The sequence below is a fragment of the Anthonomus grandis genome, chromosome 2, assembly GCF_022605725.1.
Source record: "Anthonomus grandis grandis chromosome 2, icAntGran1.3, whole genome shotgun sequence".
Taxonomy (NCBI): Eukaryota; Metazoa; Arthropoda; class Insecta; order Coleoptera; family Curculionidae; genus Anthonomus; species Anthonomus grandis.
In genome coordinates, this window is record NC_065547.1 from 34284655 (window position 1) to 34312035 (window position 27381).

Here is a 27381-nt window from a genome sequence, read left to right on the forward strand (position 1 = left end):
TTTTTGTTTCACTAAGCTATATTTAATAGTTTTTCAGAAATATCATTTTATTTCAAGGCATGAACCCCGAGGTCAAACTTCCTTATTGGAGACCAGACCCAACGAAGTTTCATTTCTTGCAAAGTTTAACTTCAATCGTTTTGGTCTGTTTTGTGAATGTTTGCTTAATTTATCACTATTTTTTATTTCTTTTATTAATCTGCATCTAGCAGTTTGTCAGAAATGTCACTTTATTTAAACGCATAAGCCCTAGGCTTCTTTACTGGACAAAAGACCCAATGAAGCTTCACATCTTGCAAAGTTTTGCTTAATTTATTTTAGTCCTTTAACAAAGTTTGTAGACACATCTTTGCTTAATCTGCCACTGTTAATCTCACTAATCTACGTTTATTAGTTTTTGAGAAATATCACTTTATTTCGAGGTATGACCTCTGAGGTAAAACTGGACTAGATCAACAGATCCAAACTAGACTATATCCAGGAATTAGGTACTGTTATGATAAATTGTATGGAGGAAGAGAAAATATATATAAAAAATTATGATTATGTGCTCTAAAACATAATTTTTAACTTTAAAAAATCTATGCATCATTAATAAAATCTAAGTAACTTAATCTTAAGCACCTTGTTGAAAAATTATACCTTACATACATCAAAAATGATTCTTACTGTATAAAGTTGCGGTAAGAAAAACGTTTAAACTCTAAACACAAATTTAAAAAAAAACTGGTGAATATATATATTATACCTACTATAACATATTTTAAGTTAAAATATTTGGACATTGGATAGTTTATTTAACAATTGTAGTGGAAAATGTGTTATTTTATGCTCTATAATATAGTTTTTTGAAATACATTCATTAGTACGGAATTTATTATAAGTTAAGTAACATAAGTTAATCTAATCTCGAAAGTGCCCTTAATCAATGAATTCTACTATAAACCCATAAAAAAAAGACTAAATTTTCTTTACTGGCACTTAAATTATATATGTATAGAAAATAGCTATAAAATCCTAGTTGAAGAGAAAAATTATAATTTCGTAAGAACTGCTAAGCCAACAATAAAAAATAAACTGCAAAAGATTAAGGAAACTTTTCTCTACAAATTTTCTCAATAGTTGAAGTTGATTCAGAGGAAACATTCGAAGAAATCAAACTTCATAGACCACCTAGTCCAATGTTCAGACATCGCATCTTAGATCTTATGCATCCAAACTACTAAGCCCACATGAATGAAATAAACAGCAACGTATCAAGGAAACTTTCCCCCACAAACTTTGTCAAAGAATCAAGATCATTAAATGAAACTTTCGGCGAGAAATTAATTATCTTGCATTATACACACGCAAAAAACCAAACAAACCCATTACTTATATTACCACTCATTAGACCGCTAAGTAACGAAGTCATCACATTAATTTATTTGACATGCGAAAGTCGTATAATCATTTTATCGTCCAAGTAAAGAAAAAATAATAGGGTTTTTATCACCGGGTGTATAAAACCTCTATAAACCCCATTCTCGTTGTTGAATAAACAATAAAACGAGAGAGCAACAATATTAAAACATAGGTTTTATTTACAGTAAAAGGGCACATGGGCCACAGCGCGTGTTCCATTATCGTCACGGTATTCAGAGGAAAAAAAAATATTTTCGGCCCGACTCATCCATTCCGGTCCTGTCACTTTATAAGCCCCAATCGCTCATTGTCACCTCTTTTATTATTTATTCGGTAAATAAGGGCCGCATTTACTTAACGCTCCCGTATTGTTATTTCGTTATCTATTCCGAATGTACATGGTGTACGTTATGTAGTTGACAAGATAATTTATTGTGTTTATTTATGTAAAGTTCAATTTTTGAATTCGTCAAGAATCAGAACAAATTTTGAAAGATATTAAGGCATCATAGGCTTCCTTGTCCAGTGAAGATGTGACATCTTACACCTCATGTCTCGACAAAATGATGAATTTATCCACCTTACTTAGCTTAATGAAATAAAGTGAAGAGAATTAAAAAAAACTCTCTGCTACAATCTTTATAAAGGATTCAAAATAATTAAAAAAATATATATTTTAAGATATTAAAATTCATAGGACCTTTGTCGAGTGAAGACATGTCTTACCCCATGCCTCGACAAAAAGGTGAACTTCTCAAAATCTACTTAGCTTAATTAAATATACTGCAAAGAATTAAGAAGACTCTCTGCTACAGTAAATTTCTTAGTTATTCAAAATGTTTCAGAAGAAACTTTTCAAGATAAGAAGCTTCCTAAGCTCCCTTGTCCAGTGCTGATGTGTCATTTTAAATCTCAGGCCTCAACAAAATGGTAAATTTCTCAAATTCTACCTAATAAAGTAAACTGCGGAGAATTAAAAAAAAACTATCTGCCATAAACTTTATTCAGGATTTAAAATCATTTGGAAGAAAATTTTCAAGATATTAAGCTTCATAGGCCCTATTGCCCTGTGGAGACGTGTCATCTTAAACTTTATGCCTCGACAAAATAATGAACTTCTAATTAGTAAAATAAACTACAAATTGTTAAGAACTCAAAATGATTTAGAATAAATTTTTCAAGATATCAAGCTCCATAGGCTCCCTTGTCCAGTAAAGATGTGTCATCTTAAACTTGATGCATGCTTTGACAAAATGGTAAATTTCTTGAAATCTACTTAACCCAGGTTAATAAAATAAACTGCGAAGAATTAAAAAAATTATCTGCTATAAACTTTATTAGGGATTCAAAATGATTCAAAAGAAACTTTTCAATATATTAAGCTACATAGGCCATATTGTCTAGTGAAGACGTGTCATCTTAAATCTCATGCCTTGACAAAATGGTGAACGCCTGAAAATCTACTAAATTGATTTATAAGAAACTTTGCAATACAGGGTATTTCAGAACTATGGAATCAAACTTCTAGGTGTTGTTCAGTGCAACAGTAAAATCCATTTGAGTATAGGAACCCATGTCCGGAAATGTGTCACTACACCAATACGGCCCTAAGACGCGTTTAAATTTAGAAAAAATATTAATTACCTAAACAGGACCTGATGCATTTATTTTTACCTTTTGTATATGATACCATTACAACAATTATTCAAAATGTCTTCCTCCAACCTCAATACACCGATTTAAACGCCGCACATGATTTCGGCGGACTACACTAAAAATTTGATCCTCGTTTTGAATGATTTCAAATGCTGCTAGAAATAAGTCTAGCTCTGATTCTACTGGAGTTTCGTAGACTAAAGACTTTACATGTCCCCACAAGAAAAAATCGAGCGACGTTAAATCGGGTGACCTGGGAGGCCAAGAAACTGCTCCACTTCTGGCAATCCAACGGTGCCCAAACCGCTGAGCCAAATACTCGCGTACTTGTACAGCAAAGTGAGCCGGCGCTCCATCATGCTGAAACCAGATTTGCTGTCTAATGTTTAGTGGAACATTTTTAAGGAGTTCTGGGAGAACTTCCTCCAAGAAACGCAGATAAATAGGTCCTGTTAACCGTTCCGGTAGAAGGTATGGCCCAATTAAATAATCATCAACAATGCCTGCCCATACGTTGACAGACCAACGATTCTGATGTTTTCTTGGAAAAATTGCATAAGGATTTTCTTCGTCCCAAACATGCCTATTCCTATTATTAAAAATACCGTCTCTTGTGAAAGAGGCTTCATCGGTGCACAAAACATATCGTAAAAAATTTGGTTGTGCAATGATGTGTTCCAGAAGCCATCGACAAAATTGAACTCTAGGATGATAATCGGCTGCAGTCATACCTTGAACTTTCTGGAAGTGGTAAGGATGGAGTTGTTGCTTGTGTAGTACCCGCCAGACAGAAACGTTACTCGTATTCATATTCTTAGCGACGTCACGTGTGCTATTTGATGGTTCATCGGCAACTCGCTGAAGCACCTCTTCTTCAAATTCGACCGTTCTTATGGTTCAAGCAACACCAGTATCATGCATCTTGGTCTTAAACATGCCTGTCTCAGCGAGCTGCCGATGAACCGCAATAAACTTTTTGTATTCAGGATGCTGTCGTTCGGGATAACGTTCATGATACAACCGCGTAGCTGCTCGTGCATTGCAGTTTGTTGCTCCGTATGCCAAATGCATATCCGCCAATTCTTGATTGGTAAAGTTTCCCATTAGCAATAAATGTTTAAAAATTGTAAGCTATAAAATTTTTAAACATGACATTGAGAATGGACATTGATAAGCGTTGATTTTAAACAATTGTTGTTAAGGTATCATGTATGTACAAAAGGTAAAAATAAATGCAGCAGATCCTATTTAGGCAATTAATGTTTTTTTATAAATTTTAATGCATCTTAGGGCCGTAGTGGCGTAGTGACGCATTTCCGGACATGGGTTTCTATACTCAAATCGATTCTTCTGTTGCACTGAACAACCCCCAGAAGTTTGATCCCATAGTTCTGAAACACCCTGTATATGAAGCTTCATAGGTTCCTTTGCACAGTGTACATGTGTCACCTCAAACCTTGTCTGTCTGACATGGTTGTAGTCATATATGTCTCGACAAAATTGTAAATTTCTTAAAATCTACTTAACCTAACTTAGTGAAATAAATTAAAGCGAATTAAGAAAACTCGCTGCTATAATCTCTTCTGAAGATTTTAAATAATTCAGAAAAACTTTTCAAGATATCGAGCTTCGTAGGCCTCTTATTCCGGTGAAGAAGTGTCTGTTTCAAACTCATGCCTTGACAAAGTAGTAAATTTCTACTTAAACTAGATTAATGAAAAGTGTGGACAATTAAGAAGGCCGTATTACAAAATTTGGTAAAGAATTAAAATGCCTCAGAAAAGCTCCTCAAGATAGAGTCTTGAAAAGTTGAGAGCCTTGTCTTGTGAAGAAATGCCATCTTCAGCCTCGTGCCTTGAAAAAAGGTAAATTTCTCAAAATCAACTTTACTTCTTTTGATCAAATGAACGACAGAGAATTTCAAAAAAGTCTTTGGTATAAACTTTGTCAAGGATTCAAAATGATTCTGAAGAAAATGTGCAAGATATTAAGATTTGTAGGTCCCTTATCTCGTAAAGACGTGTCTTAAACCTCATATCTCCACAAGAAGGTGAGCTTCTTAAAATCCATTTATCTTAGCTTAATAAAATACACTGCGGAGAATTAAGAAGACTCTGCTCTAAACTTTGTTGAGAATAAAAATGATTCAGAAGCAACTTTTCAAGATATCGAGCTGCACTTGTCCACTGAAGACATGTCTTACCTCATGCCTCGACAAAATAGTAAACTTCTCAAAATCTACCTAACTTAGCTTAATAATATAAATTGTGGAGATCCAGAAGAAATTTCTCAAGATATCAAGATACATATGCCCAGTTGTTCAGTGAAGATGTGACATTTTAAATCTCAGGTCTCGAATGCATGCCTCGACAAAATGGTGAATTTTTCAGCATCTACCTTACTTGGCTTCATGAAATAAACTGCAGAGAATTAAAAAAAAATTGCTAAAGTCTTTGTAAAGGATTAAATATAATTTTATTAAAATTTTTCAAAATATTAAGCTTCATAGGCTCCCTTGTACAGTAAAGACGTGACATCTTAAGTCTGATGTCTCGACAAAATGGTGAATTTCTCACTATCTACCTTACTTCAGAGAATGAAGAGAACTCTCTGTTACAAAATTTGTAAAAGATTTTAAATTTTTCAGATAAAAAATTTTACAAATAAAAAGCTTTATAGGCCCCATTAATATCCAGTTAAGGCGTGTCATCTTAAACCTCATTCCCCGACAAAATGGTGAACTTATAAAAATCTATTTAACTTGGCTTGCTGAAATAAACTGCGGAGACATACATCGACAAAAAGGTGAATTTCTCACAATCTACTTAACCTAACTTAGTAAAATAAATTAAAGCGAATTAAGAAAACTCGCTACTACAATCTCTTCTTAAGATTTTAAATAATTCAGAAAAACTTTTCAAGATATCGAGCTTCATAGGCCTCTTGTTCCGGTGAAGAAGTGTCTGTTTCAAACTCATGCCTTGACAAAGTAGTACATTTCTACTTAAACTAGATTAATGAAATAAAGTGTGGAAAACTAAGATGGCTGTATTAGAAAATTTGGTAAAGAATTAAAATGCCTCAGAAAAGCTCTTCAAGAGAGAGTCTTGAAAAGTTAGAGCCTTGTCTTGTGAAGAAATGCCATCTTCAGCCTCTTGCCTTGAAAAAAGCTAAATTTCTCAAAAGCAACTTTACTTCTTTTGATGAAATGAGCGACAGAGAATTTTAAAAAAATCTTTGGTATAAACTTTGTTAAGGATTAAAATGATTCTGAAGAAAATGTGCAAGATATTAAGATTTGTAGGTCCCTTATCTCGTAAAGACGTGTCTTAAACCTCATATCTCCACAAGAAGGTGAGCTTCTTAAAATCCATTTATCTTAGCTTAATAAAATACACTGCGGAGAATTAAGAAGACTCTGCTCTAAACTTTGTTGAGAATAAAAATTATTCAGAAGCAACTTTTCAAGATATCGAGCTGCACTTGTCCACTGAAGACATGTCTTACCTTATGCCTCGACAAAATAGTAAACTTCTCAAAATCTACCTAACTTAGCTTAATAATATAAATTGTGGAGAAAAGAAACTTTTCATGATATCAAGATACATATGCCCAGTTCTTCAGTGAAGATGTAACATTTTAAATCCCAGGTCTTGAATGCATGCCTCGACAAAATGGTGAATTTTTCAGCATCTACCTTACTTGGCTTGATGAAATAAACTGCAGAGAATAAAAAAAAAATTGCTAAGTTTTTTGTAAAGGATTCAATATAATTTTATTAAAATTTTTCACAATATCAAGCCTTATTGGCTCCTTTGTACAGTGAAGACGTGAGAACTTCAATCTTAAACCTTGTAAAAGTAGTGAACTTCTTAAAATCTACTGAACCATGCTTGGTGAAATAAATTGCGGAGAACTAAGAACACTATCTGTTGCAAACTTTGGTAATTATTTAAAATGATTAAGAAGAAACTTCTAAAAATATCAAGCTTCATAGGCTCCCTTGTCCAATGAAGACGTGACATCTTAAATCTGATGTCTCGACAAAATGGTGATTTCTCACTATCTACCTTATTTCAGAGAATTAAGAGAACTTTCTGTTAAAAAATTTGTTAAAGATTTAAAATTATTCAGATAAAAAAATTTCCAAATAAGAAGGTTTATAAGCCCCATTAATATCCAGTTAAGGCGTGTCATCTTAAACCTCATTCCCCGACAAAATGGTGAACTTCTAAAAATCTATTTAACGCAACAAGACAAAAAGGTGAATTTCGCAGAATCTACTTAACTCAGTTTAATGAAATAAGCTGCGAAAAATTAAGAAGGTTCTTTGCTACGAACGTCATAGAGCATACACAATATATTCTACACACAATAGACCCACGTATACGTACAAGTTCAGAGTGAGGAATTGGCAGCTTCAGCAGGTAATTTTGTCGAATGTTTTACTGATTGCGTAATTCTAGGTTATGTTTATATTTTTTAAAAACCAGAATTTACAAAATAAAAAGACAACACAGGGTTAAAAAATTTAATCAGCAATAGAGGGGGACAAGAGTCCACGAGGTTAAGCTCCACATAGATAGCTAATAGCCCTTTTCTGCAAAACAAAGAGTGAATTCAAAAGGTATATTGAGCTTGACCCTAAAAGCAGATTCCATATCGAAAAAGATACTTAATAATCGCAAAATATGCACATCTGACAATGGGATAGATTGGTGGCAATAAATCGAAGGCCATAATTGCCAGACGAAACCTTTTTTCATACATTGGCAAAATGGTTTTCAAATTTAAGAGATTTGTCTATTGGAAGACCCAAAAAGTTACTAAAGGGTGACATGGTGATGGGCTCATTGATTAGATAAATACCATTGGTTTTACATGTGAAATGAAGAGTATTAGTCTTAGAAACATTGAATGTCAAACAATTTGCGTCACATCAGTCTTTTATTTTCAACAAATCTGTTCTTATATTAGCCCCCATTTATCATTTATTCCCGAGTTGTTTTTGAAGGTGGTAGACAATGGTACAGTGAAAACATCTTGTCGAACTTGCATTATCTTATTTATTTAATGTAACACGATGTTTCGGTTGGTAAGTATCTCCAACCGTTATCAAGTGTAAACTCAACCGAAACGTCGTGTTACATTAAATAAATAAGACAATGCAAGTTCGACAAGATGTTTTCATTTATACCCAAGTCATTCCAAAGGCTATTGGTATCATCTGCAAACAACGTTTGCAAGTTTGCCAGATATATGTATTTGTAAAAGATCGTTCACGTAAATGAGGAACAGCAAAGGACCCAGCACTGATCCCCACAGGACTCCTACATTTATATTAAGTTCACCATTAGAGTATCACCATTAAACTTAACTGCCTGAACGTGATCTGAAAGATAAGAATGAAACTAAGGGCAGTTTCCCTAAGATCATACAGCTCTAATTTCGCCAGCAGCACTCTATGACTCACGCAGTCAAGTGCCTTTGACAAGTCACAGAACACTGCTACCGCAACTTCACCAGAGTTCAGACTGTTATAAAGGTGTTTTAACAAACTAAATATGTGCTCATAAATTAACGAAAGCTAAACTGTTGAAAACTTAATTGGTCAATCCTATTTAAGAATTCTCACAATAACAAGCCTTCCACAATCCTAGCCAAAGTATAGTTCTGTTAAGCCCCCTTGAAGAGAAATAATTACTGCTTTCTTTAACCAAACCGGGAAAACGCTAGACACAAATGAAAATCGTTAATTAATTTAGTTAGGACCAAAAAAGAAAGATTTAACCACTACTACATTGTGTAGATAGGCAACTGGGGTCTATTTCCTGTAAGATATTTGCTGAAAGCTTACTAGCAACATTACATTACACCGAATTGAGGACATTTCAATCTAAGGTGCTTGGAGGAACAAAGACATTATTTTTGCCTTTTGTGCCTTTTATGTCATTTATAATTTTCCAAGATTCTCTTGCTCTATCGGATGAATTATTTATTTTGTTTTGATAGTAGGTTTTACACTGATTGTCGTTTTGGTTAAAATTTGTACAAAAGGATTTGCTGAGCCACGTGCATCTTAAAATTGAATGAATTTATTAGATTGAATAGCCCTTGATTAGATCCGTACCAGTTTTCTAGAAAATTCACATTTAGATTGCCAGTCAAAATTATTCTGGCATTGACCGAAATCTCACTAGCATCATAATATTTCTAGGCTTTCCAAAAATAAATTTAAATTACCGGATGGGGACCTATATAGTCTTAAAATATACAATACAAACCTTCTCAATCAATAAATGATCAAACCTATGAACAGTAATAAATATAAACTTTCCTAAAAAATAATTTTCCATCATAATAAGTGGACCACCATATGCAAATTGTCTGCCTGAGAATTTGGAAATCAACATAGCCAGGGATATCAATAGACTCATCAGACTTCAACCATTGTTCAGCAATAATCAAAACACTAGGAAAATGTATTGATTCTAAGTATAGTTCTAATTCAGTTACTTTTGAACAAACAGATTATATGTTAAGGAATTTATTAAGGTAAAGTAATAATTATGGTGGAAGTTTCTATTAAAAAAGAAGATATGAAGGTATTAAGAATAGCGAGTGTGTTCACAAGATTATCAAATGAGCTTGGTAAAAACGCATCATCAACGGAATTTACATTGACAAATCTTGTCAATTTATCTATGATGCTATCAACTACATACTGGCCAATGTCAACAGTGTTTATAAACTTTAAAGCCTTATTATGATTAGAGCAGTTTGTAATAACTTTTAAGAAAACTCTCTGGTACAAACTTTGTTAATTATTCAAAATGATTTTGAAAAAACTTTCTTCAGGATATCAAGCTTTATAGGCTCCCTTGTCCAGTGAAGACGTGTAAACTATATCCTCCTGGGACCCGGACATGTTTTTGTTAAGTTAGGGTTGTTAAGCTTTTAAATATAATAAAAAATACATAAATAAACATTGTTTACTAATAACTTTTTTTATTTTTTTTCTTAATTTGACAGATACATGACGTCCATTGAAATGGACATTGGGTCTTAACCTAAACAAAAATTCCTAATATATAATTTTTTTTTTCAATAACATTTCAGTCTAAACCTATGAAAACGCAGAAAATAAATGTAAACCTAAATTTATTTGCTATGGAACTCCATGAAATAGTTTCTGTTACCAGTAATGCACAAAAAAGTGTTGCATGTATTACAAAAAAAAATGTTTTTTTTTGGCACAAGAGTCATTTTTACATCTAACCGAATTGTTTAAGTCTGTGGCAATTTCTGGAAAGTGTTGTTTCCGTTTTCTTTCGATGCCTAATGACGATGACGGTAAATCGACCAAGATATTTCCCTCAGGATTTCTTCTAGTACCTACACCTCGAATGTTTTCTTGGGATTCACTTTGTGGGTTGGGTGTATTTGTCAAAAGTTGAGTGGCAATTTCGATTTTAAAACCTAAATATTGTTGTATTTTGCGTGGAGGGATTTTAAATATTTTTTTATCTCTTCGATAAAAAATCCATGAGTTAGCCATTGCTAGATTAAGGAAAATGACCCCTACAGTCAATTTTTTTGATCTGGCTCGAATTCTATAATAGCTATAATCATTCGGTCTATCAAATCTATTCCTCCCATACAATCGTTATATTTAGCAACAACGTAAGGTCTTTTAACCTAAATGTATTTAGAGTCTTTCTTAGACCACCTTTTACACTCATCGCTAGGTTGAATTCCTAGAGCAGTTGATGCCAAAAGTACAGATTTCAGATCATACCATTGTAAAACTACTATTTCGCCATCTTGTCTTACAATTTGTTCCGAGCTGCCTCTACCTATCTTGGCCATCATTTTTTCCGAAGTTAAATTTGCTGCCGCTAGTACACGATATTTCATAATGGTTCCAGTACAATATTTCTCTCGTTCACGAAGATATTCGAGAAGTGGTATTGTCGTGAAATATCTATCGCAGTACACATGACTTCCAGGAAATAATGTCCTTCCAAGGCGAACAACAGCAGAAGGTCCAACACCAAGTCGTTTTACAGAATCATCTGGAAATGTATCTTTTCCTTGATATAATAATTCAAAGTCTACGACAAGACCATCAGGAGCAGCAGCAACAAAATTTTCCAAGCCCTCTGGATTTGGCTTTCCTCTAACGAACTGCTTCATTTTACAAGTCCCTGTAAATGGGATCATCTGTTCATCTACAGCAACCACTTTCTCTCTAGGTAGCTGCAAACGCCCCCTGCCATACTGCTTTTATAATAGGACGTATGTTCCAAAATTTGTCAGACCTGCGTACCTCTTCAGTGATGCTGCCATCAATGACGATTTTAAGGTTACTTCTTATAGCAAAAAATCGATCTCGAGTCATTGTATCTGCAATAGCTGAAACTTTAGTGGTTTTTGCCCAGTACATTCTGATTTTGGGATATTTTAGACAGGACATCAAACAAACTATTCCAAAAAAATGTTTAATTTCATTAAGAGTCAATTTAGGAGATACTCCTTTAAGTTCAACGTACCTTGCATTTGTGCAATCACACACTTTTTGGAATAACTCATCTTCAAAGTACATGGCTAAATACGATTTTGCAGTCCAATCATACCGGAGCTCTGCGCTGCATTCACTAGAGGGGCCTTCAAAATTTGGAGGTGCAAAAGTATCATCTCTTCTCCAAGACTTTCGCCCTTTAAAGGATCCACAGATTGCTTCGCCATTTTTTCTCTCAGGACACTAAGAGGAATTCTATCTTCTTCTTCTTCCTCCTCACTGCTGCTTACTAGTTCTTCATTAATTATTTCTTCTTCTCTCCCCATTAAATTATCCATAGTTTAAATTTCTTCTTCATCATCAGACATTTCAATGTCGGAGTCATCATTTTCAATGATTCTTAGTATTTGCTCCAATTTTTCTTCATCTTCCCCTGGCCGAAGCACTCTTTGATTGCCAAAAATTCCTAAAATAAATTTTATGAATTAATTTAAAATGTACATGAGATAGACCCAATGTCCATTTAAATGGACGCGAATCACTTAGGGTAATACAAAACTTATTTAATTTTTTTTATTATTGTAATGTTATTTAAATTTGTCTATTAAACATTTGCAAATAAAAACTTTCACAAAAATCATTACAAAACGTTAAAAAATAGGCTACATACCATCATAACAAGAACCACGTGCAGCCGCCATCATCAGCCGAATCGGACTGGGCGGCAGCACCGAAGTGTCCAACGTAGTGGATGCGAGGTCTAAAGGCGCGTCCACACTATGCCAATCGGCATCATTCGGCTTATGCCGATCGACAAAACCGAATTAGTGTAGACGTACCGGTCGGCCTTGCCGACTTGCCGAAAGCCGGCCCGAATCATGCCGAATTCAACCCGACTAAAGTCGGTCTCCTTCAAAGAAAACCGAACCAAATAAAATCAAAATCCACAAGTGTGTCCATGCCGGGCGGCTTTAGTCTCAGTCGAAGGAAGGTCGCATGCGTGCAAATTTATTTTATTTGTTTTTTTAAATGTTTAGAGTTGGTGACAGTGCGTTATTTTTTGCATTAAGTTCGGAGTTTTTGCTTTTAGTTTAGAATTATGACGTGGACTGACGAAGAAACGTTGGCCTTTATTGATATGTATCGTGTTCGTTCTTCATTATGGAACAGTTCAAATTCCGATTACAAAAATAAAAACCGAAGACATGACGCTCTCACGGAAATTGCATGTATAGAGAAGCAGGAGCTGGAGCGAAAAATCAAAAATTTACAAAGCCATTTTTCAAGGGAAAGAAAAAAAGAACTCGAAAGCAAAAAAACTGGAAGTGGTACTGAAGAAGCGTACGTCAGCAAATGGTTTGCGTACCAAGCTATGTTGTTCTTAACCGACAAGAATAAACCACGAAAAACAGTAGATAATGTTGAGGTAAGTTCATATTTTTATTTTTAAATTTGTCGATTTGAAAATTCAAGTTTGTCCGTTGAGCTACTAATCAACCTAAGATAGCCGTGTGATATCAATATAAACAGCTGAAACGAAAAAAATGTTTTATTCACGAATTTTTTCTTCAAAACTATAGACTTTAATTAAAAATGTATTAGAACAAAAAAGTCTTGGAATTATTCAAGGAATACTCTTCAATTTTTTCAAAACTTTTTGTCAACATTTTTGAAATTTAAAATTTTTGAATTTTCCAAAAATTAAAAATCGCCATTTGGCTTGGATAAAAAATAAAAAAATTATTTAAATAAATGTAACAGTGGTTTCTTTTAGCTCAGACATCAAGGACACCTTTTCAATCGGTTTTAGATGATAAAAAAATGTATAGGCTAAAAAAAATCAGTTACGAAATTTTTTTTTTATTTTAATTTTTTAGAGGTTACAAAATTTTTTTTGACTTCTAGCCATCATCATTCGAAAGAGCACCCTTGAAGACATAGGGTACAATTAGTTTTAAATTATTTTTGTTCGAATTCATTGCGAGGTATCAATTCAAACTGAAACTTAAAAAATGTGTCCTGTGGACGTTAACGGGTTGCTGTACAGTTTTTTTTTTAAACTGTAGTTTTTTTAAATATGATCCAGCCATGAGGATGACTCTACACACTTAACGCTTCTTTCTGGCACATGAAGATCTCTACCATTTTGGATTATCTTTTCAAACATCATTTTTCTTTTTCTAATTTTGAATTATTTACTTTTCTTTTTGAATTTGAAAAACTATTTTTCAGTACTCTTTTTCTACTAACACGTATGGTTTCCTAAGACAATTTTAAAAGAAGAAATCTTTAACCACCTTGTTTTTAGATTTAAAGGTCTGATGCCGGACAGTGTTTGTTTAATAATACATAATGTAGTCTTATTTTCATGCCTTTTTCCCCACTGTCATAAATAAATTAAAAGTTTTTTTTTAATATTTTTTTACTTTTCTTACCTTGACGTAATTTTGAAGAGCTTCGACAAGGGCGTCACAAACTTCTGGCACGAAACGAGAAATAGCTTGCTTGGATATCTTCATAGTGTACATCAATGAATGGTACGAATCTCCAGTCGCAATGAAACGCAGTGTGGCTGCAAGGCGTTCACTTGCAGGAATAGCTTCCCTGAAGGATGTAGTTTTTTTAGAGATTTTTGGTCCAATCATATTCAATAAAACCTCAAAATCAGAAATTTTCATTCTGAAAAAGTTGCTGAACCCCACGTCGTTTCTGTACCCAAAATTTAACTCATCTACCTCATCACGTAGTAAATCTTTCATAAATGCACTATAGCTCTATACTTCTTTCTACCATTGAGGATACTGGGGCGAATCCAAAATCTCCGAGGGCGAAAGCAACGACCACTAGCGACTACTCCAATTATGATTGCTGCAGCAGCAGCTAAAACAACGTCATCGTCATCACTCATGATTTTAAAACACTTTTAACATACGCAGATGGGAAAGCGACACTACTACGTTCCAAACGCAGTACACTAATGATGATTCGGTAGCCGGCACCGATCGGGACGTCCACACTACAAAGCAATATAGACGCAATGCCGACTCGATTATGCCGAACCGAACGTGCTGAGCGCAGGCCGATCGCCCTCTTTCGGCATAATGTGGACGCGCCATTAGCTGCTTAAATAATAAATTAACGAAACTGGAAACATAAAACTGGCATGTCCATTTAAATGGACGCTAGGTCCCAGGAGGATATAAATTAATCGATTTAAATGAATAAATATTTTTTTCCGTGTGCACTAAGGTTGCATTTAATACTATTTTATACGATTCCGCAATGATAAATTTGAGTTTTTCATGAGTGGCTGATCATAAATCTTGTATAATTGAATTTTTTAACACCCACAGGAAATTACATTGATAAGGATCGGAGAAGGGTATAAGGCGCCCTAATAATAGAATTCACTTTAAAAATGGTTGGGTAGGTCAAAATAGACGATTTTTTCGTTAATATTTTTTTAGTGTAGAACGAAAAATATTTCCAAAAAAAGTTTTGTTTGCTAGATTTTTGCGAAATGTGGGGTAAAATTTAATTATTCTTGACAAGACAGTGAAGTACTCAATGAGCTGCAAAGTTTTGAAATTAAACTTTTTCCAACTAACTCAGCGATAAACTTCATTTTTGGCTCCCTCCCGCTTTTCCTAGTAGACTTTTGTTAATTCTTATGAGATGCTAAAGCTCCTTCTACTCACTATAAATTAGTGATTTTTTAATGTTAAATTATAACCAACTTAAAAAAATAAACTAAATAATGACGACCATACTCAGCATTTCCGAAGCTCCCATACAAGATAGAAAACCGATTTTTACATCAGATAAAAGAACGTTTCTTTTGCAAAGTGCAGTCCGAAAAAAACCTGTCATTATCCATTCAATGACCCCGATGAAACTTCTAAAACCACGAAAAAAAAACTACGAATTTTTCTCCATCAGACCCTCGGCCATTCAAGTGAAATTAATCATCTTGTCAAACCAGAAAGTGATTGAGGAGCTTTTGAAAAGCCCTTCGAGCCAAGGGTGGGGGGGAGCCGAACTTGAGGATTAAATATGCCACATAATCTTAATAATAATCCATATAATAGGGACGTCATATGGTACAGTACGGTATTAAACAAATTGCAAGATGGGTATATTCCTGGTGTGTTCAGTTGCCCTTGTAATGGGTGTTACATAGGGATTAGTTAAGGGTATCTTAATAAAGCCTCTTGGTTATACACCGAAAAAACATTTAAGTAGCTTTTGGTGATTGGGGAAGATTTTGTGCAGTTAATGTGGCAAAAGGGTTTTTTTTTAAATAATAATAAAAGTCTTTTATTTCATACATCACATTTTACATTTTTATTCATTAATTTTAAGGCGAGATTCAGCACAAGAAGTAGCAGCCTATTTATTATTCCATCTAACCTAATTAAGCACAACAATATTAAATTAAAGATATGAACAATTTATAACAAATTAATACACACTCAAGTCCACCAATCAATTTTGGATTTTACCTCTGCCTATCACTACACTCAACTACCTGCATGTAAAACATCTGCATAAAAAGTAAAAGAAAATTCATTAGAAAACCACTCACTTTATTTCAGCCAATTTATTAATTTTTTATTAACAACATTCCATTGGGTAAAACATATTGTGCAAAATGTCATACTAACTATTACAACATATTTTTAGATGAAACAACTGTTTGTACAAGTGAAAATAAATAAAAACTACAATTTATACTCAGTAAAAACTAAACGACAAGCAAAATTCCAAATACCACCAATAAGCCGATAACATAATGTTAAATCCAATTATGGATGCATAGAACATTCTCAAAGACTAATAATTAACAAATAATAATAATAAGAAAATAACTAATATATAGCACTCCTATTAATTCTAATGAAAATATAATTTTGTCTATATTACAAAAATTTGTCTGCATCTTCTGTCAAAAATCTTAACGTTTTTAATCTTCCTTAAGTGATTTGAAAGAACATTGCAGAATGTTAGAGCGAAATATGTGATAAATCTAAGCCCTTTTTTTTTTTAAGTAGAGTGATTTTAAGTGCCTGTTTACATTATTCATAGTTTGATATTTATGATTTATATATATTTTAAAATTACTTGATTTGTGTTAAGTGTAAAAGTTTTAAATATTTTGAATCCTGATTTTGTTTTATGTATTTAAAAATAGTGATTTCACATTATCACTGCGTTACTAAATAATGACATATAGAATAGGAAGAAAAATTTTCTATTTCATTTTCTTTCAGTGAATGACTAAATAAAAAGATTGCCGGACACTTAAAAATTGAAATGTAATCATATTTATATTTAATTTATTTTCAATCAATTAATGCCCTCCTCAAACTTCCATACAAAAGTAGAGATACTGTTCGAAATGCTCGTGCACATTATGTAACATTTCAGGTGTAAGTTGGTGGCACTCGTGCACTATTCGTTGTTTCAAATCTTCCAAAGAATTGGGCTGTATAGCATAGATTCAAATGACCCCACAAAAAAAAAGCCAAGGGGTGACAAATCAGGAACTCTGGCAGGCCATTCAGTTGGACCTCTTCGTCCAATCCATTTTCCATGAAAATTTTCATCAACAAAATAGCCTTACAGGAAACGCATAATGTCTTGCTGAAAAATTAAATATTCTGCACTCATTTTCCTTAATGGCAGTAACTAAAGCTAGCTCAATAGTAGTTTCCAGTAACTCAAGGTATATTTTCCCTGTTAAGCTTTCAGATAAAAAATATGGCCCAATAACGCGGTTGCCGAAAATTCCAGATCATACATTTAATTTTTCTCTGGACACTTCTATGTAAAAAACCTAATATTTCACTCAAGTTCCTTGTAATAGCTTCTTTAAAAGGTCTTTCGAAGTCTTTTATTTTGACGTTTGATTTTTTTAAATTTTTTAAATCGGTTGATTCGTTTTCAAGAAAATTAGACAAATCTTTGTTTATCTTAATTTGTTCAGATAGAAAACAAAAACATGGAAATGTCAGTTTTTATTTCAATAAGTGTTCAAAATGTTGCCCGTTTTTGACCAAACAATGATATAGGCGATGTTCAAATTCCTGCCGTACATTTTCAAAAACATATTGTGGGATATCATGGCAGCTGTCGATGATGCGTTGACGAACTTCATCCAAACTTTCAGGTTGAGGCGTTAACACAATAGATTTCAAATGACCCCATAGAAAAAAGTCTAACGGTGTTATATCAGGATATCTAGCAGGCCATTCTATAGGACCTCTTCGCCCTATCCATTTATCTGGAAACTCGTCGTCTAGCCATTGCCGAACGGGAAGAACATAGTGAGGAGGAGTGCGGTCTTGCTGAAAATATATTTCAGACGTATATTTCACCGTAATATAAGTACTCCTCAGTTGGAGAAACAAATTTTTAAAAGAATCGGTGAAGATCGTACATTAAGCACCACACGCTCAGGTTTAGAAGTACGAGCGTCTAAGGATGTGGTTCAAAGAACGTTGAAAGAACGGTAGCTTTATCCATACCAAATCCAAAAGGTGCAAGACCTTTTGCCTACGGATTTTGAACATCGCTTGGGTTTTTGTCAATTTGTTAAAGAAAACAGATAACAAAATTTAAATTTTGCTAAGCACATTTTGTTTACAGATTCTTTTTTTACAACATTTACAAAATACGTTTCTAGATTCATTAGGATTGCTATTACAACTTGGGCAAGATATGTTGTTCATGCAAGATGGTGCTCCACCGCATTTCACTTTAAATGTTCGGAACTATTAGCATCAACAATATCCAAATGATGAATTGGAAAAGGAAATGACGCTCCTGTAAACTGGCCACCACCGGAGTTGACTCCATTAGATTATTTTTTGTAGGGGTCTTTAAAAATGATGGTGTCTAGAGCAATAAATACAGAAGAAGAGTTATGGACAAGGATTCAAACTGCAGCCAACATACCTTATCCTTACCTTCTCGATCCAGTATTGTATGTATGTACGAGGTGTAATCAAAAAGTAAGGTAAATTTTCAAATTTAGCGTGCTACATCTGTTCATCCTTCAGATCTTGAATTATTTTATTTGATTATCCTGGTACACTTGTCTCGAGCATATGTACGAAATTTCATTAGGTAAATGGAATCAAGTGCTTTCATAGTAAAATGGAATCAAGTGCTTCAACACGCTTCAAATATTAAAAGTGGTATACGGTGGGTCTACTTTAAGCCAAAAAAATGTTTACAAGTGATATAAACACTTCCAAGAAGACAGAGAAGACACCACTAACGAACCTCGCTCTGGACGCCCCAGCATAACAATAACGTTGAAGAAGTGAAGAAAATCGTCGTAATATGTTGGGGAATCATCGAAATACCCTTAAAGAGAAATTGCTGATGATATTGGCATTTCATTTGGTTCATGCCAAGCAATAATAACGGGTGTTTTTGGCATGAGACGTGTGTCAGACGTGAAATTTGTTCCGAAATTCCTCAGTTTCGACCAAATGAACCGTCGCATGAGCATCGCTCAAGAGTTATTGAAAGACGTCAACGACGATCCAGACTAAATCAAAAGAGTCAACAGGTGATGACACATGGGTACACGGTTATGACGTCGAATCTAAGACTCATCAATAACGGTCCTGCTCACACATCGTTGCTTGTGCGCGATTTTTCGGTAAAACCAACATACTAATCATGCCGCAGGCACCGTATTCTCCAGACCTGGCTCCCTGTGACTTCTTTTTGTTCCCGAAACAGAGGAGGCCCATGAAAGGATGGCGTTTTACAATGATTGAGGAGATAAAGACGGCATTGAAGAAGCTGAACAAGATCACAAAAAATGATTTTTTAAATGCTTTGAGGATTGGCAAAATCGTTGGCACAAGTTTATTATATCCCAGAGGAATAACTTTGAAGGGGACAAAATAAATATTTTTTAGAAAAAAAAATTACCTTATTTTTTTATCACACCTCGTATATAAGTCACCCTGACATGAAAAGTGTATCCATATCCAAATTTCTGTAAATAGTGTAGTACAGTAGATATCAACCAACACAATGCACTGGGTGCATACTGCGAAAGTATAAGAAAAGACCCATTTATTGGATAGATTTCAGATCATCTAGACAAGGAGTCCTATTTGACCTTCTGCGCCTCCAAAACACATACATCATATTATACACTTAAAAATATAATTACATTAATTAATTTACAGAAAAAAATTGTACACATTTTTCGTCAATCCAACCCTCATCAAACTCATTCTGCCACTCATTTTTAATTGCTTTCTACACCTTTTAATTAATAAATGACACATTGTGGGGGTGTCATCGAGGCGTCCGCCCCCTTCCCCTTGCCCCTTTATGGGGGTCTTCTTGTCACAAGTCGAGGGTCGAGTTTGAAAAATTGACAAAATTATGCGCCAAAATGGATATTGTAATTAATTTTAACTGGCCGCGGTGCGATGATAATGGTACATTGTTTGATATTGGGGGGTAAACTGGTGAAAAGGGTGAGAGGGTAGGATTTTTTTCAAATTAAAATTTACACAAAAGGTGGGTTTTTACCTTGAAATTGTTTGCATAGGGGGTCCAAAATCCATAGGGTTATATCCAGAGGTTGTAGAAGTTCACCTGTAAAATAAATTGCATGTATTTCGTGTTATCATAAATGACAAGTCTAATTAAAAAAAAGACTTATGAATTTAGTTTTGTTGCCAAGCTTTAGTCTACAATTTTACTTCCTACGCATTTTGCATAAAATTTACGAAAATCAAGATACTTGACAGAATGTGTCCCTGAGATCAAATTCATAATGCGAGTCTGAAATCTGACAAAATGTGTCTTTGAAATCAAAGTCATGGTGCCAAGTCTAATTATTTATGTCTGAAAAACCGTTAACCCTACGAAATATATGTAATAAAATATATTTGTAGAACTACAAGTTATTTTATAAAATTTATAAAAATCGAGATATTTCACAAAATCTGTGTCTAAGACAAAAAGTCATTGGGTGACAAGTCTAGTTTTTTCTAATATCTCGGAAACCGTTGTTCCTACGAAGAAATTTACAAATAATTTTTTGTAGAACAAACTTTGATCTACAATTTTACTTCCTACATATTTTTTCATAAAATTAACCAAAATCAAGATACTTGAGAAAATATGTCCCCACGAGTACATTTGTATTGAGTACCTAATGTAATTATTCAAAATATCTCGAAAACCGTTAATCCTACGAAAAAACATATATGAATTAGTTTTTGTAGAGCAAAATGTGATCTACAAGTTCACTCACTATATATTTCTTTATAAAATTAATGAAAATACTTGACAAAATGTGTCTCTGAAATCAATAGTGTCATAGTGCGAAGTCTAATTTTTCAAAATATCTCGAAAACCGTAGACCCTACGAAAAATTTTATATGTAATTAATTTCTAAAAAAAGGATCAGCTACGACTTCGCTTACAATATATTTTTTCATAAATTTTACGAAAATTTAGTAACTTGACAAAATGTATCCTTGAGAATAAAGTGATTGAATACCAAATTTAATTTTTCAAAATATCTCGCAAACCGTAGTAAGTACAAAAAAATTTATTAAATAATTTTCGTACAACACATTTTTATCTACAAATTTTTCTTATAAATAAAAGTAATGAAAACGACGATACTTGACCAAATGTGTTGCTGAGACCAAAGTCATAGAGTGCCCAGTCCAATTTTTCAAAATTTAAAATTTCAAAACCGTATACCGTACGAAAAAAATTCATAATTTCTTTTTTGTAAAGCAAAATTTGATCTACCATTTTACTTTTTATATATTTATACACTCCGGCTCCGGCAGCGCGGTGGGTAACAAAAATGCGCAACTTGAAATAAAAATCGACGGGTCCGAGCGTTTTTTTTTCCGAACACACCCCTGAATTTTAAATGAATTTAGACATAACTTTTGCGATGCACTGTATATCATAAAAGGATACCTATTTAAGTAAGCTCTCATCAAAAATTGGGACATCTAACCTTAGATATTCTTGATATTCATTATTGCAGGCTGCATTAGAGTTTGAGACGAATATATGAATAATAGAAATTGAACACTGCTCTAATCTGAATTTATTTTCAAAATTTAGTCTTGCTGATTTAAATAATGGTTTAAATCATAAACAAACTAAGAATGTGACACGCGCGTTTAAATTGGAATATCCAATTTATGTTAATAATGACGACGATGTGCCTGAACTAAATGATAAAGAAACAAAAATTAAAGCGTGCGGAATATGTAAATTTTGTCCAGCGCAGGACAGCGCAAATTTTTGCCAAAAATTAAAAATTCATCTTTGAAAGAATATCCGGCTCGAAGGACCATAAAAATGTGTGTGTAGTCCGGTTTGCGTAGCATAATTTGGTTTTAATAATAAATAATAAATTTAATAATAAATAATTAGTAGTTTTACTTGATGTTATTTATTTCAAAGCCAACTTGCCTAAATTTGACAAAATTATTAATATCGCTATAACTTTGTTATTTTTAGGTTTAGGCTATTAGTGTAAATAAACTTTTTTATTAAGAAAATCATTATCTTTTGATTTATGTAAAAATACACAGGGGATTCCATTTAACAAAAGTACATTTTTCACATTTTCTCGAAAACGCGATGTTCAATTTTTTTTCTGTTTTCATCATTTTAATCAACAGAAAAAATCCTACTAGTCCCTGTATCTTAAATATTAACAAAGATACCAATAGTGCCGACTTAATCGGAGGCACCCTGTATAGTTGCAGAAATAGCAATAGTCACACATAGGAAATAGGACACCCTGTATATTTGTGTTTTGTGGTATTTAGTAGGTCCTTTAAGTAGGTGTTTTAATGTAACTTTTGCCTTTCCTGGGATAAAATTCAACCGATGGTTGTGGTCCTTCGAATCAAAAGCAGAATCAGTTACGCGGTTCTACATGGTATAACGATTAAGTGTTGCACTCACCTTAGATGTTGTAGATTCAAGAAAACCTTACCCCTCCAGAGTGCCAAGTCTAATTTTTAAATCTAATTTGAAAACCGTTGATCCTATGAAAAAAAATAATGGATTTATTTTTATAGTAAACTTTTATTTACAAATTAAATTTCTACACTGTTTTCCATACAATCCATGAAATTCAAGATATTTGATGAAATGAGAGTCCTCAATCGAAACTCTCTAAATTCCAGAAAATTTTAGAAATATAAAGAAAACTATTTCTGAATAGGTAAAAAAGGTTGTCTCATAATGGAACATTCTGATTTTTTATTAAATTGCACTAAAACTCAATCTAGAGCTTAACAAAGTCAATCATTAATAATTGATTTTTTTTTAAGATGAACTTAATCAAGTTTCCCTCTTAAGTAGAAAATACTAAACTTACAAATTCAATTTGGCATTAGGAGAGATGTAATAAGAGACGAGAGCTATGGCCCTCCATTTTTAAAACAAATTAAGTTAAGATGCATAAGTTTTAATAAACATAATGAGTTGACTCCAAAAAGCGTTCTGAGCCAATTTAAGAATTCAGCAGGAAGCTTCTCGAAAATTTCATCCCTTAAGGAAAAAAAACCCAAAAATTCACGCACCTTCCGGCCGTAGCGTCTCAATTTCCGGCTCGCCAAAGCGATTTAATTATTGCGACTATAATAATTCCGACGACTTGGTATTATCGAATGTCCCCTATAAGGGCTCCCCGGGGGATGACTTTTCCCGTATCCATAGGGATAAGGGAATCGATTTTAAAACTAGTGCAAAACCTAATACTGGTGGTGTCTATATAAGCCGTTTCATTGGAGGTTCCGGAGCGGATGTCTTAAGATTTAGATTAGTAATTACTCTGAAATTTTGATAGCAAATGTATGATTTTTAAGATTAACTAAGATATTTCGGTTCAAAGGAAGCCATATTAAAAAAACACTCACTGTCTTTAAAGAGAAAAGTTCTTTCCAGTGTAGCTGTTACGAAATTTTATAAGTAGCATTTTCTCAGTGTTTTAGTACCAAATTTTGTGGTACTACGACAATTATTGTCTAAGATAATTCACTTTAAAGAGAGCCATGTCAAAGACAGACTCAGTGTCTTTAAGGAGAAAAGCAGTTCCAGTTATTTCATAACGCTTAAAGTTATTGTAGCCCTTAAAGTTATTAAAAATAGTTATAAAATAGTTCTTTTTTAATATTGAAACTTAACCCCTTCCGCTCCAGGCCATTTTTCGAAGTAGGTAGTTATACACCAGGAAAAAATTATTAAAAAATAAATTTTATTAAAGTTTCGATGTAGAATAGAAGAGTAATTTATCTAAGAATGCCAGAAAATGTGTTTAAAACAATTTTAATTTCTATAACAATTTGTGGTGTCTACCAGAATATCCACATAAGGATATATGGATGTACCAGTATATCCACACTTGGATATCGTTTCTAAGTATATCAAATTATCCACATTGGGATACTAATAAAATTTGACGATATCTATTGTTTTATTTATAAAGTCATGGCAAATGTTATAAAATAAAACATACAAAGAGAAAGTACAAAATTTATTTAATCTTACATTTAGTACAAAGCAAAAAAAGAACTTAATTTTTTTATTTATGAAAACTTTCAAAATGTTCTGATGAGCAAAGTCCAGGTTTCTCCGGGCAAGCAATGCAACATTTTCTCGTTAGTTTCCGCACTCCACGTCTTTTACAAATTACGCAAACTTTTCGTAGAGCTCTCTTCTTCCCAACTTCTCCTGGAAAATCAGCCATGGCATGCAACGGTTTCTTGGATGAAGTGGTAGGTTGATTTTTTTATCATCCATTTCTTTATAACCTTTGCTATATTTCAAAAGTATACCCCGGCAGCAAAGTTTTGTATATTTATACATTGAAACTTTGTTTTGATGTGCTTGGCTGTAAAATACTCTAGAGTTCAATAACATTAGATGTAGAAGGTGTAAACCTATTTTGGTAAACCATGTGTAGGATTTCCGCAAAGGACTGTATGGTTCAATATATTGGTCTATCGCGTCAACTGATCCCATATTCTGATTATAAAATTCAGTATGTTTCAGTTTGTTGTAATAGATAACATTTCCTCCCACAACATATCGTTCTTTTTCACAAAATCCTGCAGTATGTTTACTGGTAAGTAGATAAACGTCTTTCTTGTCCTTGTAGCGAACTAGAAGAAGCATATCCTTGCGAACAAAACATGATTGTTGCCTCTCTAAAGGAACCAATGTCAATTCTTTTGGAACACCCCTATTCGATCGAATTGTGCCGGTAAGAAAAGTGTTTTTTGTCAATAAAAACTCACAAAGGCCAACTGATGTGTACCAATTATCGACAATCACTTCACGATTACTGTTCAAGAGGTTTTGACAAAGGTAAACCACTATTTTTTCGGAAAAGGAAAGGTTCTCTGTTCCTGGAATGTGCGATATATGTCATATATACAGGGTGTCAATTTGAAAACTTCCCACCCCTATTATCTCGAAACGGGTTAGGTTTTTATAAAATCGCTAGGACACGTCGATTTTATTATCGAGGGGGAACAATTTTTATGCAGAAATCACTTCGCCTCTTTCAACCCCCTACCCCCCAGAACCTCCCTCTCAAAAATCTTAAATGGCAATAGGGGTTGAGTGATACCTCATTTGAAAGAACTTTTTATTCTCTACATTTTGGCACCTTATTTTTTAAATTTGAGTGCTGCGTTGCCAAGTTAGGGTTATTTAAACATTGTTAAATTACTTATTATTAAACATTATTCCTGTAAGTGTTTTATAACTAATTTCATAACAACCTCTTATCCATCGAACAACCTCTTATCCAACAAAACTATTGAGGATATGTTAAATATTTTTTATGATATTTTGAATATGTTTGTTCCATTTAAAAAGATTGCTTGTTTGAAATTCCCCAGATGGTTTTTATAGGATTTTAAATCACAATTATTCAGAAAAAGGCTGCTCACCAAAAATACTGAAAAGAAACTGGACTTTCCCTCGATTACCAACATATTTGCCATTTGTGCACACAATGTAAAATTTTTACTAGGCTTTGTTATGGAGACTATATTAGAGGCACTGAGGAAGCATTTTATCAAAATTCCTAGGAATTCTGATTGAATGAACTAAATTTTTTCCTAGTAACAGAAAGGCTGTAATGAGATCGCAATCTGCTTAACCTTTGGCTGATTATTTTGGCTATGTGTACATCAGTCAAATAATGAACGTACCATTTACAAATTATTTCAATTCTCGCAACAAGCAGTTTTTTTTACTTTAATCTCAAGTCTGCTTTATCCTATCTAGAACTTATATCTCCATACCCATAAGTCTGGTGATACCTCATATGTGACGGTTATCGCCCAATATGTATTTTACATCTTCTCTTAAGTTTTTGGAAATTTAGTTACAATGTTGATTACTTCCTATTTGGGCTCTGAAATTATTCAGCAACAATTTGGTTTTAACCAGAATGCATCAGCAGAACTAAACTTGCTTATGTATGTTGACATACTGACAGAATCCTTAGAGGCCGATAAGGAGATTCATTTCATTTACACCGACTTCTCCAAGGCATTTGACAGGGCGAATCACGACATCTTGCTCAGTCAACTTCTTGGTCATGACATATCCAGTTCTCTTCTGGTCTGCTTGAGGAGCTGCCTTATTAGTAAAATTTAAATTGTATCGGTTAACAATTTTACATCTTCGCTATTAACAGTTTACTCAGGGATGTCACAGGGGTCTCACCTGATTCCTCTGCTGTTCAACTTTTTCATCAATGGCATCAAATTTGTTTGGACCATAGCCATTTTTTCCTGTTTGGTGACGACCTTAAGTTATTTAGGAGAGTGGCATGCTCTGAAGTGCCATGGACTTCAGGATGGGCACTTTAGTGACACGCTAATGGCACGGATCTCAACATCTCCAAATGCACAGTCATCAAATTTTCTAAAGTAAAATAATCATGTAAATTTATTTATCCTATTATTATAAATAATGCTTCTTTCGAGTATGTGCAACAGACAACTGCTTGATTCCAACCTAGACTTCAATATATGCATATATAAATCACATTATTTATAAATCTTTAAAGTTGTTACGTTTATTAAATGTAGTACCAGACATTTTAATCACAGTACCCTCATTAAAACTATGTAATTTGCCTTTATCAGAAATGACATGGAGTATCTATCTTGGAGTAGTCTTTTTTGCCTGATGCCCAAACCATACATTTCATATGCATGGACTGGAAAGAGTTGATCAACCATTTCATTATATGACTTTCTGCTCAATACTTGATCTTGAGACCTTATCAGCTACAAGAAAGCAGAAAAGCTTAAATATTCTCTATAAGTTAGTCCATTAGTTGGTTCTATACAAACTTTCCATATACCTTTTTACAGGACAAACTCTGCCAAAAAAGCGTTCTTTCCTCGAACATTAAAACTAAGCAATGAGTTACATGCCTTAATTTTTTTCAACCTTTAAAGCCTTTCCTGGGAGCTTTATCTGGTCTTCATTTATAATCGTTGTTTAATTTTGATTTTTGTAACTTATGCTTGTATTTAGTTACTTGCAGATAGTTGTATTGGGCTTAACGCGTTAATAAATAAATAAAGTCTTAAGTTTCCATTGCAGCCCTTGCGATTATTAATGAGAGTGATAAAATTGTAATATTTTGAAAACCAATTCTAAGAAATATATCATATCTAAGAAAGACTTGGCGTATTTTAAAAGAAAGGCTGTGCCAATTTCTCGATAATTCTTGAAGTTCTTTT

General features: G+C 33.5%; 1 protein-coding gene across 4 annotated transcripts in view; it reads right to left on the reverse strand.

Moving 5' to 3' along the window:
- Window positions 1-27381, reverse strand: part of LOC126733496 (ephrin-A4) — a 935043-nt gene that overhangs the window by 586955 nt on the left and 320707 nt on the right. For all 4 annotated transcript variants that reach the window (XM_050436816.1, XM_050436814.1, XM_050436815.1 and 1 more), the window contains one exon: window positions 20147-20212. The gene's annotated coding sequence lies outside the window, so the exon portion shown is untranslated. The remainder of the gene's footprint in view (window positions 1-20146; window positions 20213-27381) is intronic.